Source organism: Melozone crissalis, unplaced genomic scaffold (assembly GCF_028551555.1).
Source record: "Melozone crissalis strain CALT ecotype California unplaced genomic scaffold, PUWL_Pcris_2 ptg000009l_1, whole genome shotgun sequence".
Classification (NCBI taxonomy): Eukaryota; Metazoa; Chordata; class Aves; order Passeriformes; family Passerellidae; genus Melozone; species Melozone crissalis.
The window spans coordinates 16,987,947-17,005,557 of NW_026535787.1; the positions used below are offsets into that span (position 1 = coordinate 16,987,947).

At 38.7% G+C, this 17,611-nt stretch overlaps 2 protein-coding genes across 4 annotated transcripts in view; one reads left to right on the forward strand and one right to left on the reverse strand.

The window, feature by feature from the left end:
- The window catches only part of CMSS1 (cms1 ribosomal small subunit homolog), a 224,108-nt gene that overhangs the window by 116,823 nt on the left and 89,674 nt on the right, over positions 1–17,611 (reverse strand). The gene's annotated exons all lie outside the window — the stretch shown is intronic.
- The window catches only part of FILIP1L (filamin A interacting protein 1 like), a 187,528-nt gene that overhangs the window by 83,750 nt on the left and 86,167 nt on the right, over positions 1–17,611 (forward strand). For both annotated transcript variants that reach the window (XM_054270286.1, XM_054270287.1), the window contains exon 3: positions 3,129–3,218. The gene's annotated coding sequence lies outside the window, so the exon portion shown is untranslated. The remainder of the gene's footprint in view (positions 1–3,128; positions 3,219–17,611) is intronic.

The window sequence follows — 17,611 nt, forward strand, 5'->3', positions numbered from 1 at the left end:
CTTTGCCAGTATGGCAAGGAGGAGGAGCACTCACTGCCCACTCAGGCTGCACACGCACTGAAGGGAGAAGGAAGGTGCACTTTGCCAAAGGGAACATGCAGTGGAGCTTGCATGGTTATTATACACCCCTTGCAAACACACCGAGTTTTCTGGTGGTGGGAACTGAATTTTATGCCTTCTGCCAACTTAAAAATCTATCCCTAGTGAAGAAAAACAAAACCAAAGAAACAAAGCAGACAATGGTTACAGAGACTCCAGAGGAATGTAATGACTGGAACAAAAGGCAGCAGCAGTAGTGTGACAAGGGTTTATTAATGGGTCAAAAAACAAGCTCAAATGACTCAGACACAGAATTAAATCCCAGCAGGATTTCCTTACATCTCCTTCAGAGACTGCAGGCCTTCATGCAGTTGGTATTCAAGCTCTCTTGGGATCAGTAAAAAGAAGGCTCTATCTGGTCTTTCACCTCTTGATCAGAAGGATGCCTTTCCAAAACAGGACAGCATCATGACCCCCTTCAGCAGAGCAGAAACAGGCTCAGGAGAGTCAAATGGTACCCTCTGAAAGCAGGGCAGAGTCAAAGCAGAGTCCTACCAAACTGCCACAGGTGCAACGCAAATTGTTTCCTTGGAGAGACTGTAAGAATTCTGTAAGAAAATGGTCAAGAGAGAAATGACCATTTCTGTAAGAAAATGGTCAATGCAACTACTACTCAAAAAGTACATAAATAAGCTGTAAGTGTGGAGAGAGGTGACAACAGTGCGTGATTTATGTATTTTTTCCCATTCTTTCAAGGAAGGCATGTCTAACCACCCTAAACTACAGCCTTGCTCTCTGGAAACACTACCTACCCTTGCCACTATCAGGACTTTCATGCACCCTATGAACACTTTCTTTAATATTTCCTTTTGGTTATTAATTCATATGTAGGTGTCATTCCAAGTCACACAGGAGAGAGCAGGGTGTTGTGATTTTGAGCATTTCTACATTTCACAGGCAGCTACTCACAAAATTGACACCTTTAACTCATCTATGCCAGGCCTTATTTCAATTATCCAACTTTAAAAGCTCAAGCACAAAGGTTAAAACATTAATTTAACAAAAAAACTCAATTGCTTGTAATTTTAAAAAACCTCACCAAATAAATTCAGAAATCCTACCCTTTTCACCAACAAATCTGCAGATTTTTAAACAGAACTTTCCAAGCAGTAAGAAAATATATCCCTTGATGTTCTGTATATACCATGGAAGAGCCTTTGATGAGGACAACCACAACAGCCTGGTTTTAGTTTCTTTTAGAAGACCAAGACAATTTCTTCTATACATTTGATGAAGAGGCAAATGCTTCAGGTGCATGTCTAAAGATGCAGGAGAAAGATCAGAATACACTGAGATCAAAAAGGGACAGTCACAGAACTGGCTGGAATTATGGACTGAACAGAAACAAAATCCACATTCACCGTCAAAACCAACCCAATACACTTTGAAGAAAAATACAAAACAAACAAACACAAAAATCTTTAAATAACATAGTTTTTACATCACTGTTAGAAGAAAGCATGTTATTTAAGTTCCTTGTGGTAGATCTCCTTGAAAAACTAAGGAGACAGACTGATGGACTAACATAATTTCTCATATTTTGCATTGCTAGATAATTTAGTAAGGTGAATATTTGCGCTACATCTCACAAAATTTTTTTTCTTTTAACAATTAGTAAAACAGGATTCTGGTTTTAACTCCCTCCTGTGTCTGAATCTGTAACTGGTAATTACAAAAACTTTCTCCCTTTTGACTTTGAGAATGAATTCTCTGCTTCACTATCAAAAATCAGACCTCAAACAAGAAAGCCTCTACAGATCTAAAATTTTGTGCCTCTAGCATTTAAAAGCAAAACCAAATAAAATGTAAGTGACAATGCAGGGCATCTGTAATTTTAAAAACTCAAACATGTTTCTTTTGTTAAAAGGTGTTATTGCAGCCTTTCTGGTATTTGTTATCTTATTAAAATAGCCAAGACAAAAGTGATCAAATGGCACGTTACCTGAAAAAGTTTGAGGCAGATAATCATGAGAATACTTGAGATTACCTGACATTGACATGGACACAATTCATCACATCCAGAAAGCAGTGGGAAATGAACATAGCCTAGCAGAACTTTAGAAATCTAAGTGTTCACGAAAGAGTTATCCAGAGCACATGAGCTAACCCAGACTAACTGGTGCCTTCTCCCTCTACTCTGTCATTACCCATCAGTAATAGATGGTCTAATACTAGAAATGTATTATGTGGTTTTTCACTCTTGGCAATAACTTCCAGGAACAGCAGACAAATCTAAAATATAATTCAGTTTGAAACAACTGTGTGTGTATATCAAATGAGCTGATACCAGCAAACAACAAAAAATAGTGTCTTCCTGTATCTAAATGATCCCATTTTCCTTCCCTTTCTTTTCTGTTACATCCTTGGATCATGTTCTAAAAACACAGATCACACTTGTTTCATTCCTCAGCATGCAGCAGGGCTGAGGTTTGCATTCAGGTCTTCCATCCCCCAGCCTGCCTTTATCTCCTCATGCACCTCACCTGAGGTCCCAGGTCACATCTCTATTAAAAAATCCCAACCTCTGCTATTACACCATTCAGCATCCCCATGGTCCCTGCCCATGAGCTGCACTTTTCAAAGGGCCCTTCAGGGTCAGTGACCCAGCTTCACAAACAGACCAATTCCCAAGAGTAAATTACTACATGAGTTCCAGCAGCTAGAATTTGTTCACTTCCTACCAACATAAATTAATATTTTTTTAAACTATAGAAGAATATAGGAAAAAAGTACAGAAGAAACAAGTTTTTCAATGAAACAAAGAGCTGAGGCTAAATAGCAGTGCTTTATTTTAATATTCCTACAGGCATCTGCTGGACTTCATTTCAGTTAATCATATTATTCATGTGCAACATTTTGAATGGTAGAATCTTTACAGGAATAAGTCTAACCCTTAAAGAATTATTTTATAAAAATTTTTCAAGCTAATGCTGAAATAAGAGCTTCTGCAATCTAAAGAAAAAACCTCTTAAGCAGTATTTACTTAGGCTTGTTAAAAAAAAATCATTTATGTTTGATTTTTACTGCAGATTCATACTATAAGAGGCACAATTCTGGAGACAACTAAGAGGAAATTTAGGGAAAATATCCCTAACTATCAGCAGACGAGCGCTGAACTGGTAGGAATTATTTTTATTTGCATGCTTTTATGTAGGTACTTCTGAAAAATATAAATAAAATACAAGTTTTCTCATCTCTGAACTTTTCAGTACAATGAAAATAATAAGAACCTGTATATACAGGACACTTTTTGCACATAACTTGGTAGACTGACTGGTGAAAAATATTAAATCTTTTAAAAGCTAATTCTTTTAAATTATAAGTCAGAGAATGCATTAGGGGAAAAATGTGATTTTGTTCTGCTTACTAAGGAACTCAGTTAATTAAATTAGTGAAAAGCACATTAGATATCAAATCAGTCTTTGAGCATAAACTAAATGAGAAAATGTAAGTAGACTTGTATTTGTGCTTTACCACTTTTTCAAGTCTATCAAAAATTATGTGAAGTCCCCATATGTTTAACAGGTAGGTTCATCCAGCCAGTAATATCATTATATTAAATACATACAGTGGTTACCACAATTGCTTTTGCCATCTGTACATTAGAGCAACAGGCAATGTTTTTTCTGGACTGAAATGATGTTTCTGTAAACATAGCCTGGAATTTCACTGTTTCATTTAAATTAATATGGATCTTATGGTAAGTGGCCCCAGGAGAAAGCATATTTCTGATGTCTTTGCATGAAACACACACCTTCCTGAAACACTTCCTGTCTTGCACCCGTTTTTGGATATTATCACTGTTGTCTGACAAGAATGAGGTCAGCTAGGATTTGCAGCAATACTTTACAGCAGCTGTCCGGCATTTCTTTGAAACTCCACAAGCCTTTAACTCCTTAACTGCCTCACCAAAACACACACTGAAGTCTTGTAGGAATACTGGAAGAATAATGACTTTTCAGGGTGCTGAATAGTCTCAAAGGGTTTAACAGAGGGAAGTAAAAGACTGAACTTTTCAGGTGAGGAAAAATGAGCAAGATCATGAGGAGGGATGAGAACTTAAGAAGTGTTACCACCTTTGTGGCAGCCAGGGATGGGGAGGCAAGACAACATGATATATACAGAAGGAAGAGACATACTGTGTTTGAAAAACAGCAGAGAGACACCCAGGTTTAAAATAGTCAGGTTTATCAGCATTCTACCACAGAGAGCCACTTGGCTGGCTCTCAACAAATAAAACAGTCCATTTGTTCAGTAGCACCGATAAAGCTGCACTAAAATTGTATAAGCAGCAAAGAGAACTCTGAATTTGCACAGAACTTAGTTATAGGGTTACACAACAAACTTCCATGCCCAATACTTTCACAAAACTTCCTGATGTTTTAAAACTAGGTGTCTCAGGTCAGGCTGACTGTCAGAAACCTTTTAAATTTGTATAGGAAGCAGCATTCACACAATCACTAGGATGAGCTCAGTGCATGAATTAATCTCTCAGTAGCAAGAATTGATTTGATCTGTATCAATCATGCCCATATTTCCATTAAACAAGCCAAAATCTGCACCCATGGTTCCACTGGCTGTGGGAGGGCAGACAGAGCCACAAAGATACAGTATTGTATCTGGCATACAAGCTTTTCTTGTATAAAGGTTTATGTGTTTAATTATTTTTAGTTCCACTCCTCCTCCACTCAAGCAAATTTACTTGCTATCAGTTTCCTGAGCTGCTCTGGCCAGGGCTTCCCTTGGAGCAGCTTTAAGATGATCCAAACTTGCCATGTCACCAAACCCAAGTTTCTCTGCTTTGTTGCTTTTCCACACATTGTGTAAGAGCTGTGGAGGAGATAAGAACAGCTCTACACCACAATCTCTCCAGTTCAGGCACCAGAAAAGGCTCTGAGGGAACAGCAACTAGGAGTGCAGAGTGTATCTTAAAAATGTTCAACTATAAGATTGGTGATCATGCAGCACAAATATCCTGATAAGAGAGATATCCAAAGCATCTTACTTTCCTTTCTCACTGTGTTTACAGGTGTTGCATACATCTCCTCCCTTTATGTCCACTGATCCTAGTTTGTACCTTCTTCCAAGAATACTGTGATGACTTTGTGATTTAAACCATAATTTAGTTACAATATTACAGCTGGCATAGTTTTAAAAGACCAGCATTCCTCCCTAGCGCCATACTGCTCACACTTTGGCAGCACATGACTTAGCTCATCTATTATCAGACTGTGAAACACTTCAGAATTTACAACACATCTAAGAAAGTTACAAACTCGACTTGGGGGGAGAAAAAGATTTAAAAGCAAATCTTTCACAAAACTGATTCTGTGTTACCAAAGTCTCTGTGTGCCTCTGGCAGCTTCTGTTCCCACCTGAGGCAGGGCGTACCCACATGCAGTGTGTTATGCATGTGCATGCAGGTCTGCAGGACAACCTCCATGCTGCCTTCCAAATGGCAACTTTTCAAGAAGCAGCTGCCACTGTGCACCTTGTTGTGTACAGCAGCTCGAGTTAAAAGCTGAGAAGCAAGTCAACACACAAGAAAATAGCTCAGCAAACCAAGAAAAAAAAAGAATGAAAAAGTAAGCAATTTCCAATAAATTCACTTGGCTATAAATGTACAAATGCTTAGGAAGCAAATAACATTCAAATGAATGTTCCTTATCCTATCACAACAGTTCCTGATGAATTTAGTTACAATAATCAGAGTAAATATGTATTTAATTTTATTATACATAATTAAAAGATAAAATAGAAGGAACAAATTAAATTATAATAGACCAGAAATATTTTGGGGTTTGAAACACTTGCAAAAGCTCACATGTTCCTTGAGACTCATACAGCAATTCAAATCAATTTGTCTTGGGTACCCAACAGTCCAAACACAAGCAACATGTTCTTTGGGGACAAATTATCCTTGATGAAATGGGGAACCACTGCCCAATCTTACAGGCAGGTTACATGATTAATTTTAGCTTTTGCTTACTGATAAATCATTGACTTCATCTTAGTGTAGCTTTAACTGCCTGTAATTGGCCATTCCATAATCCTATTGTGAGTCCTATGCACAAGTACCCTAGAGTTAAAGGGGAGAGGGGTGGAAGTGAGGAGAACATGGGAAACCAGTTAGGAAGGCTTTGTGTGAACACCTGAGAGAAACAAAAGAAAATACAATAAAAGAACCTCTTGAGAGCTCCAGCTGCTTTACCTGATACATGCAGGTTGATTTCACAGCAGCCCTCAGCAAAGTATCACCTATCCTAAAAAACTATCCTTGTAGTTTGAGGCATGAGAATGTTCACTGGTTCATTCAGTTGAACAAAAGCAGACAGGAGCAAGAAGGAAGCTTGAATGATTTTGCCAAAACTAACAGGAAAGCAACCCCTGACAGTTTTGGTGTGGATTCTGCTCTGGAAATGTAAGAATCAGGAAATATAAATAAGGAAAAAAAATTCACAAAGTCTTATGAGGACTGTGAAATAATTTCCACAGGACTGCAGAGGAAGTCTCATCCCTTGTAATACCTTAAACTAGATGGAACAAAATAGTGGAAAGTAACTTAAGGAAAAAGCTAGTACTGGCAAGTAGACAGGCTATATGGAATACATTTTTTTCTTGCATCTCTTACTTCTATTAGCATTTTTGTGGCTCTTGAGGCAGCAAGGTAGGAGCTTTGGTTTATACTCACTAAGCACAAGCCAAAAGCCTCCCACAGTTCTATTTGGTAACTTCAGCTTAACATGCTCAAAGATACACAGACTTCTGACAATGATTCAATTTCCCACTCAAACTTAAACTATGCCAAAACACACCCAAGATTATTTCAACTAATAAACACTTGATTAAAAAACATGTCAAATCAACTTGGTCTTTACATCAATTTAAAAGCCTCTTACCACAATCATTGTCTAAACCATAGTGTGCTGCAGGAAGCACCAAAAGAAAAAAATGTTTGATAACATTCTCACAGTGTTCCTCTGACAGGCATCACTTCTGTGGTTGCACACAGCTCAGGACCTTGCACTTGCAAGAGGAATTCTCCTGCACTTGGCTTGTGCTGTGAAAATCATTTAAGGATGTCACTATCTTGACTCCTCAACACTAAGATTTGGGACAAATACTGTGACAAAGTTCTTAAAACTAAATAGATCAAAGTCCTGTGTCCTGTCATGGTGCACAGTTTCAAAACCCTCTCAAAAAGCTGCCCTTTGATTCAACCTTCACAGACAGCTCTTCACAAGAAACACAATACTTGAAAATACATACACTGTTACCCCAACTTAATACAGATGCTGTTCAGTAGCATATTTATTTTCTTTGTAAAATAGTGACATTTGAACTTCAGATTTTTTCAAATTTCATCTAACTCCCCTACTAAGTTTGTATATTGAGTATTAAAAAGACAGCTGAAGCAAAAAATAAAAACAAAAATTTCAACACAGGGACACAAATGAAGTGCAAGGTAACTTGTGATATGTTGGACTCATAGATCCTGAAATTCTGTTCTCCAGATGGTTATTCTTTCCAAATTTTCACAGTTACAGTAGTGCAGAAGGCATATCTAGTATGGGTAGCTCTTACCCAAGAGGCTTTTCCAATGTAAGTAACATCTCTAATAGACCATTCTGATGAGCAATAAAAGAAAAGACAAATTTCTACCAGACAGTTGAAAGGCATAGAGCAGAAACATATGTCAGGTAAAACATTGATTGGAAAGCCATCCCCAGTAGCTGTTAGAGCAGCTAAAATCTGGGTTTTCTAATCAGGACTGAGGCACATTTGAGAGGCTGAACTGCCTATAAGAGCAAGCCTTCTCCTCCACAACCACCATTCTGAAGCTAATCATGGTCAAATAAACACTAAAGTTGCTCAAAACACTTGAGACAGAAGTTCTTAGACAACCCAGTTCAACAGAAAACACATGTATCCAAACACAATGTCCTGTTCCTATATGTATTTTCTCCTACAGAATGGTGACATGAGCTAAAATTTCATTCCCACTGAGACATCTGTTGAGTACTCATGGAAAGATGAATCACTGTTCTCAATGGAAATAACGACTTGTGACAGCAGTTAACTCCTAACGCATAAAGCATTGCATGGGCAAAGTTAGCCTGACTCCCTAGTGCATGTAATTAGTGGATTGCTACAAAATGTATTCTCTTCCTAGCTTTAAAAGGTACTGGAGAACTAATAGTCTGAAGTCTTACCTGTGCTACAGGAAAAATGCATCAGGAAAGCCAGAGGATTATCTAGTTCAAGAACCTTTCTGACAGTGGCCAAGAGCAGATGTTTCCAGAAAGACAGCAATGGGAGTGATCCTTTTCCTAGCATGCTCTCAGCTGTCACTTAAGGATTTAAGCTGCCTTCAGAACATCCTTCTGAACTACCACAACTAAACCATTCCTCTGTAGATCTCCTCAATGAAAGCATTGACACCCCTGCTGTATCCTGTGGCACTCACCTCAGGGCTTTAGCTACATGCTGTACACCAAATACATCACTTGGTTTCAGCTCTGTGGCAAACCAATCCACTGAGTGGCCCCCATCAGCATGCTAGGAGCAAGTAACTATTTCCATTTACTTCATGGATACTGCTCAGCATGTCTGAGTTCTGAATCACATGTCTCTTGAACATTTTCTTTCCTATTTGAGCAGTCACAGTCTGCTTGTCCCAGGATGTAAGGTAGTCTGGTGCAACTTTACATTTTGTGAAGATAGGGAATCAACTGCATCCCATACCAAAATATGTTTGCACAAAGGCATAATGATGCCTTCTGGTTTAGCTTACCTGTTGTGTTAAAGCTCTCTGGTTTCTGAGCATTGCTAGAGACCAAGCTGAAGTACTCCCAGAACAATGACAGTGAGTCACCCACAAGCCCTCTTTGCTGAGTATCAGTTGCTATCAGTTGCCTCAGGACTTTTTCTTAGAGACAGAAGTACTTAATTAAATAGGCTGATAAGCAATCTATTTTCACAATTTTCCTGCTAAAATTCTGACAATTCTTAAGCAAGGCAAACTCTGGTATGTTGCACTGAACAAGAAGGTCAAGAATTCTGAGAAGCAACACTGATTCTTTTGAGGAGGAAGAGTGCAAAAGAGGGAAGGAAAGAGTCTTTTATACTTCAGAGTTTAGGTACCTAACCAACCAATCTGCTGCTACACCTCACGAAGAAATTGGGGCTTCTCCCAAGTGGGACTCCACCTTTGGAATTGTGGAAGTGCCCTCTGAACACCAACTCCATCCCTTCACTGCCTATAGCCAAACAGGCTAGGCACATATACAAAGCCAGGGTGAAAAACCTTCCTGCAGAAGCATTTCTATTAAGTGATCTGATTGTGGACACAGTCATCCCTTTTATACAAGGCATCACAGTCTCAGCCATTACACTTCCTCACAGTGGAGTGAGTTTGAGAAAACGTATGCCTAGATAGTTTTAGAGACAGGTAATTTTACATATGTAAATACAGATGAGCTTTATTTGTGTCCCACAAGAGGGCACAGAGTTATTCACAGCCTTCCAGATGCACTGTGCTCACCCTGCATGCACAACTTCTCTGACACAACGATGAAACTCCAACACTGGTGACATGGCCACTCCCCCAAAACTGTCAGATGTGTTTTGTCAAGAGCTTCTTTCCTCCCTCCCTTCTGTCCCTTCATGCTCCCAGGCCATGCTGCTGTCCCCAGTGCCCAGGTCAGCAGGTGCAGAGGAGCCCTGTGGGCACAGCAGGGACCCATGAGACCCCTGGCAAACACCGCTGCTCCAGCAGCTGGACAGTGACCAAAAGCTGCCTTTGCTGGACCTGCCAGGCCAGAGAGCAGATGACCAGGGTCCATGCCTATCCATGCAGCTGCAAATTCCACAAAGCTGTGCCTTACAAGTGTCCTACAGGCCCTTTGGGAAGGCAGCCTTAAATCTCCACAGGGTTATGTCTTGTACAGGTGGCCTGTAGAGCTTCATGGGATACTGATCTTAATATTTTTTTCAAAGTTTGCTCACTACATTTATTACTGCAGTAGTGACTAAGCCTCCAAACTATTTTTACAGGCCCTGAACAATGGTAATCATTTAGGATCAAGTTCTGCTTGCTAAACTGAATTGTATCTTAAAGCCCCACATCTCTGACAAACTCTGTTGATCACAGAACATAAAGGATATCAGTTGGGATAACACTGGCTTAACAGACATATGAAGAACCACAAGAACAAGAATTTGCTGTAAGGCTTCTTCACTGTTCAGATCCCAGAGAAATGCAGTGCATTGCAATATCTCCCTAGCAACAACTTCATTGTGAAAGGCACAATGAAGATGCAGTAAGGTAAAGATGATCAGGTTTCTGAATGATCACTCTTGTCAATTTTTGCAGTGGCATTTGGGAACCCTATCTAGGACCTAGCAGGACATTAAGAAGCTGTATACATCATGTTCAAATAATGCAAAACTAAATCTAGAATGTACATTTGCAAAAGGCTACTTTCATTTTATCCCAAAAAGACTGGGTTTTACTTAACTCATAGGAGAGCAACTGATTCCAATTTAATTCTGTTTCCAGAAACAAGAAGCACCAGTATTTACTGTTGAAGCCTTTGTCTGTCACCACATTAATTTTAAACAAATCACTAATGTTTAAGAGATGGGTAAGTTTCAACAGCTCTAATTTGCACAAAGCTGAAACTATGACCTAAACAATCTCACTATGTAAATGCTCTGAGGATAAACCTACATAATTTGTCTTAAGCTCATGCAAAAACAGAAAATGATGATGAACAGTATTCCTGACATTACTAAGGCTGGTGTTAAAAGCCACAATCTACACCATATTTATCATATATAAGCATTTCTTCTGCATTTTTCCTTCAACTCTATCCCTAAAAACCGAACCAGACAGACAGTTTACTTCTCAGTTATGAATATACCTTCCCCTCTCTTATTCCAGTAAATTCTATGGTTTGCTGGTTGTTAAGGGGTTGGGTGTTTTTTGGTTTTTTGGGGTTTTTTTTGGTTTTTGTTTTTGGGTTTTGTTTTTTGTTTTTTTGTTTTTTGTGGTGGTGGTGTTTCTTTGGTGGATTTTTTCTTTGATTCATAGGAGGTTGGGGGGGGTGTTTTGGTGGGTTTTTTCCTTCTTTTTTTAAGGCTCTATGACAAGAATGTGACCAAAACTTAAACATCTTACTGTTTGTACACTTGTTTGTTTAGTTAATAAATGTTTGTGTTAACAAGAGACCTTTAAAAAGCTACATTTTGAGACTGTCCAGACTACACTTAAAGGAAATACATGTACTTAGAGTTCTAGGAGCAGTAAGAGTCACAAAATACAGTCCCTAACCCTGTAATCCAATCTTGCACATGCAGCCCCACAGACTTTATTGGGCCCATCAGCTCAAGGAAAGCTTGTAGAATCCCACCATGTGCACTCTGATTTTTACTGGATATTTGGTATTAAATGATACAGGACAGATTCTCTGGCCTTTCATTTAAAAGCCTCACCTTTATTTTACCTCTGGAAATCTAACTTAAATTTTGGTGTCAGAGAAGTACTAGGATCTGTGGTTGTCCCTCAAATGGAACTGCTTGCACACACAGGAACATTTAGCTATTCAAGGCTGTGTGTCATCTTAATAAAGGTAAATCACTCTACTGTTAACACTTTCTAAATACACATTCACTCAAACAGAACTGATTTGAACAGAGCATTATGAAAACATTATCCTCTTAGAGAAAGAACATCAATACTATTAATGCATGGGAACATATGGACAAATACATTACAAAGTGCATTAAAATGACTCCTTTACAACCACCGAGTAATCAAAAGGGGGAAGGGGTGTCCACTTCAGAATTGATCTTCCTTTTTTCACACAAAGCAAATGTTCACAAACAAGCTTACAAGTCAGAAGTTTCTTACAAGTCAGTATCTTTTCCATATATGTATATGTACTATATCTATAGGAGAGATGTCTGTATGTTCAGATGCTGAGGTGCACAGGCACTGCCAGAAGTGGCATTATCCCAGTGGTTAAATGATGCATAACAAATTAGCATTATTTATGTGCAGAAGAGGCACAGTGCTCTCAGGAGCTAAATATTAAGCTTCTGATAAAATAATTTTGGTGAAGTCTTGCTAAGCAGCAAGTTAGGGATCTGAGCCTGCAGGATATGACTCATTGCTTCATCAGGAAGGACTTGCATGTTAAATGCAAACATTTGGAGTCACCTGTTCATGCCCTCCTCAACACACCTAAAAAACTGTAGACTTGTCCTCAGCTGCCAGGAAAGCACCAGCAGAAATGTTCTATAATAGACCAAAAAAGCAATTTCAACATGGCTCTCCTGGCAGATCACCCCACTTATGGTAACTGCTGCTCAGGGAGCAGTTCCTTCCCCAGAGTTGTCACTATAATTTCAGGGCTGAACACAGGCAGGAGGAGGGTCCCTGCTGTGTCCCCCAGGTCCCACCTTGCTCCACACTGTTTGTCACTGGCCATCAGGGGCTGGTGGACAAGCTTTCTGCACATCTCCAGCACCAACACACGTAACAAAGCCACACCAAAATGTAGGATAACTGGTGCCCAGCAGTTAAGCTGGGCAATACAAAGATTGTGCTTTTATTTTATGTACCATTCTTCCACAAGGATAAGCAGGTGTTTCAAGTGGGCTTTGCAGAGAGGCCTTTAGAGGGGTGGGGATGAGGAAGAAGGCATCCAGACCTTGGTGTTCCTTTCAGACCTCTCTGAACATCAGACTTTGCAAAATGGTCATAGATGCTCTCATTTAGATCTGCAAGATCCGTTTCCTGCACTCTCACTGGCCACTGGGCTAGCAGCTGGCCAGAGACACATTTTATTTGAGCAAGTGGAAAAACCAAGAGAGGAACAAACCACAGTATGTGCTCTACACCACACACCTTGCCCTTCCCCAAGGACTCAGCAACACTATCATCAAAACCAGGATGAAGCCACAGCTTCAGCCACAAATCCACAACTTTTGCCTTTTTGTGTGCACCTCCTGTGACAAAACTGTGGGTGCTTGTGCAGCAATGAAAGGAAGACAGGGGTTTTCTCTACCTGCCCTACATTAAAACACAGGTGATGGCCTAAAGACCAAACTGCCAGTATGGGGGAAAAGTAAGAAGAAAGCACAGCAAGTGACAGAGAGGAGGGACATTTACCTGGCTCCCTGACCTCTGCCTCACTTCCTTTATACTGGGAGGAGGCATTTTAACTTCACTGCTCACAAGAAACTTGCTATTAGAAAGCTGAGGTTTCCAGTGTGTTTTCATTGCATTTTCCAAAGTTGCATCATCAGAGCAGGGCATATTCCTATGGGAATACTGTAAGGCATTATAATAAATAACGAGTGTCATGGCTAGTAAAATACATAATGTGAAAATATACAAAAATTAGTTTCACTGTGTACAGTTTCTTTTAAAATTATGTGATTTTCACATTTTCCTGTCAGACACATACAGGCACAGTCACTAATTAATATGAGCAGTATAGAAAAATATAAGCCATCACTGTAATGTTACTTTCACTTATTTAAGCTAATACTAAATTTTAATGGAAAAAATTCTTAAAAAAATAAAAATTAATAACAAAGCTGACTTAAGAATCTATAAGGAAGCTCACACTTCCTGTGTGTTCATTTGTGTGGAGGTGAACATGCAGTAGATAACTTAAAATATCCTGCTGCCATAAGATCAACAGGTTAGATGTTAATAGGATGTAAATAAGAACAAAAAGAAAGAATAAAAATATAGAGAAAACAAAAGAAAAATACTCCAAAGGAAGAAAAACCAAAAATACATATTCCTATCAAAAAAAGGAGTTTTGATTCCAAAGACCAACACAAGACTTACTTCCACATCCACCAAAGCCTAGGAATTAATGTTTTCAAAATTTCTTAGGATGACCTTGTGACCCCAGGGCATTCTTACCAGACTCCTGCAATTTGTCCACAGGCATTACAAGAGTCTTATGGCAGCACATGAGGAGCTGCATAAGCAGGACACAGGGCAGTGCCAGCCAGCACTCCTAGCTCAGAGCTGAGGAGGGAACTCATGCCATTCATCCCTTCCCAAACCAAAGCCCCAAACCTAAACCCACTATATTCTATAGACAATAAGGTGGAATCTGCATAGAAAAGTGAGAGGACTGGAGAGCTGAGAGAGATAATACTTTCATTAAACTCCTGAGAAAAATATTTTGGATATTTAGCCAAATTTTCCTCTTGAATATTAAAAGCGGAGGATGTGAGCATGAGCAGTGAGTTGAGGAATCTTCCACGGCCATGCATGTGTTGTTATTTTGTAGCTGCAGCCAGAAGAGGAAAATGCCAGAGCCAATTTTTTGTACAGCTAAGAATTATTCCAGTCAGACAAAAACATGTTAGCCTGCTGTTACATAGTGAGGTATTGTCATGAATGAGAAAAGTAAGCAAGAAGAAAATAAAACAATATGACACTAGTTTTGTACTACAGACTACAAAGAAAACCTTGGTATTGCTCCAAAGTACCAAATCAGAGAATGTAATGAAGATCAAAACTTTAGGATATACAAGAAAAATCCAGTCCAGGGTTAAAAGAAAACCCTAACATCTACAAAAAGGAAAATTAAATTATTTCATTTATGATCGGATAATGCAACAAAATATTATTGTCCAATTTCTAGGTAGCAGTAGAACACAGTCATGGGTGGAGAGGGTATTAAAAACGTTTGGCATAAAACAACAACTAACAAAAAAACCCCTAACCCACCAACTTGGAAACCCTAGGCCTAGATACAAGCCTGAAGTCCTGCCTAGCACCCACAGATGCCTTGTGGCAGCATGACAAAACCAGTAAAATGCTTCAAAAGAGAAACACTATTCTCAACAGCTTCTAAGAGTTAAGAGCTCTCTACTATCAGAGAGCCTATAAAAATTGGTCTGAATGATAAAAGATGCAGTTCATGAAGCAAACAGACATAAGAAATAGATAAGACAGAAAACCCATAAGAAAGAAAACCCGGGCCTTAAAGGATAAAAATAAATTTATTTTCCTGAATGCTATCTTAAAGGTGGGGAATTCCAGCTTAAGGAGAAGTTCACAAAATTTCAAAGCTTAGCTCATATGTGCTGTGTTGTTCTGATAGAAAAAGATTTTTGGCAAATCAAACCAAAACCAAGAAGCAAAAAACCAAACCCCAAAACAAACAAACAGAAATGAAACCAAAACAAAGAAACAGGCAAACAAAGATGTAAAATTTCTGGGATGTGAAAGTCATACCTGGACATTTCACTGAACGCAACAGCCACAAGAACAGATAAAATTGATAAAAAAATGTCAGTTGACTCATTCTTACACAATACTCTTATACATGCACTGTTTAAGACAACTGTTTGAAGCAGAGCAACCCACTGTAGGGGAAAACCCAACAGAGTTGGTTTTCAAAAGTTATTTTATTCATGACTTTCTCGGTAAAATTAGGAGCATCTGTGGATTCCCCCACCTCCTCCTTCTTCAAACAAGGCATCTCCTCTCAGAGCAGGCTGCAAATGATCAAATCAATGGAATCATGATCTTGATTGTCTTAACCAGCTCTCCATAGACATGAGTTCACAAGAGAGGCAGCTTCCTCAGACATTAGTAAAGACCTTTGATCTATCTTTGAAGAAATTTTTCTCAGGATATTTAAAAGCCTGTGGTTTATTTTCATGTGTGGAGAAAAGCAACATTGAGGTGAACACTCCCACACAAATGTCTCAACAAATCTACGCTTGTCAAAAATACCCTTGAAGAAAATTAACATATATGCTCTTTGATGGTGTACATTTTTATTCTGTAGTTCTCACTGTAGTCTCTGCTGCTTATTTCACAACTCATGGATACAGGGCACTCCATACAAACAAGCAATTTTTTTTGCCAAGCAGGCAAAAAAACCCCATCAGTAAATTGGAAATGGAGATGGCTGCAAGGGTTAAGAAGTTTCGGTCTCAGATATCTAGACCAATTAGTGTGGGGTAACAAATTAATTTGCACTAGATAACATATCCTAGATAATCCTTGCTTACTAACCATACATTTTCACTGAAAACAAAAGCAAGATACTTCAAAACTTTATGGACTTTCACTGGGCTTTTGACAGAAGTATCTTATAAAGGCCACTTATTTTGTACTTGCTGTGAGCACCAAGCACAAGAGCATTACACAGATACATACTTGGTACATGAGTACATCATTTAAAATATCCTATGTATGTGTGTGAAGACACACATGCACACTGAAATACCAGAATTATCACTGCTTTCTTCCTTTTCTTTTGCTCACAGCTGTTCTAGCTAATAACATTATAAAGTTGTATTTCTTGAGTTGGTTTCTTTTTGAAAAATTGTGATTATAGGCAGCTTTTCAAAGTGACCTTGTACAACATTACCAGCATGTTGAAGGACACAGAAAATCACTAGCACTTTGACAGAGAAAATTTACCTTCTGTCAGAAAGGTGGGACCTTATTACAGTAAACACCACTGAAATGGTGCTGATATGTGCAACTGTGTATGTGTAGGGGAAGTTAATCCCTGAAGTCAGAGGTGTAAAAATGGCACTGGGCTGAGTAAACTGCCTTTTATTCTTACCAGCTTCTCTTAGTTATATTCAGGTTTTGCATCGGAATTGTTTTGATAAATATTTCTAAAATGAGGAGATCTGTCATGCTGCTAAAAACATGGGAGAAAAGTATTCAATTTATAGTGGTTAAATCCTGCTTAGATGATTAAAATAGAACATTAAATATTCCCATTTTGGCAGTGATAGGATGTTTTGGAAAATGAGAGAGAATACTATAAAACCTGCTATCACAAAACTCACCTTGAAATATTTATAGACTTACCACACAATGATGGTATTTTGGCTGCATCCAGTCTGCTAAGGGCAGCAAAAGAAGTATGGGCAATTATCTAACCTATATTGTCAGGAAGACAAAAATTTTTGCTTTTGTAGGTTCTCATTTACCAAAATCATGTTGAACCTAGGAAAGAAAGGGCCCATCTGTGCCTAAGCAAACACATGGAACATTTAGGAGAGACTTGTGCAGTAAGAAACTTTCCCAGGTTTTTAAATTCTGCCAAAACATGTACTTACACAAAACTAATGCCATTGCTGAGACAAAGCCTTCATACAGGTTCACACCAAGAACCTCTGAATTCATTTACTAAGTTTCAGTAGAGAGAGGAAAAGCAAAAGGCAGGAGCTTTTGTATTATGTATTATAATATCTAAATATATGTATAATGTGTAGGTTTTGACCTGGGAGGCACATGGATCTCATGTGAAAGAGTGAGAAATGAGATACAAATATATAAATGAGATCAGATTGATAACCTGTAGAACATAAAAGCCTGGAAAACCCTCAATAATTTTGCAAAAAACCACCCTTAAACAAACCACCTCAAAACAAAACAAAAAGCCTTCACCATTCAGTAGACAGAAGGGGTATGACTTTCCACACAGAAAATTCTGGCCTATCC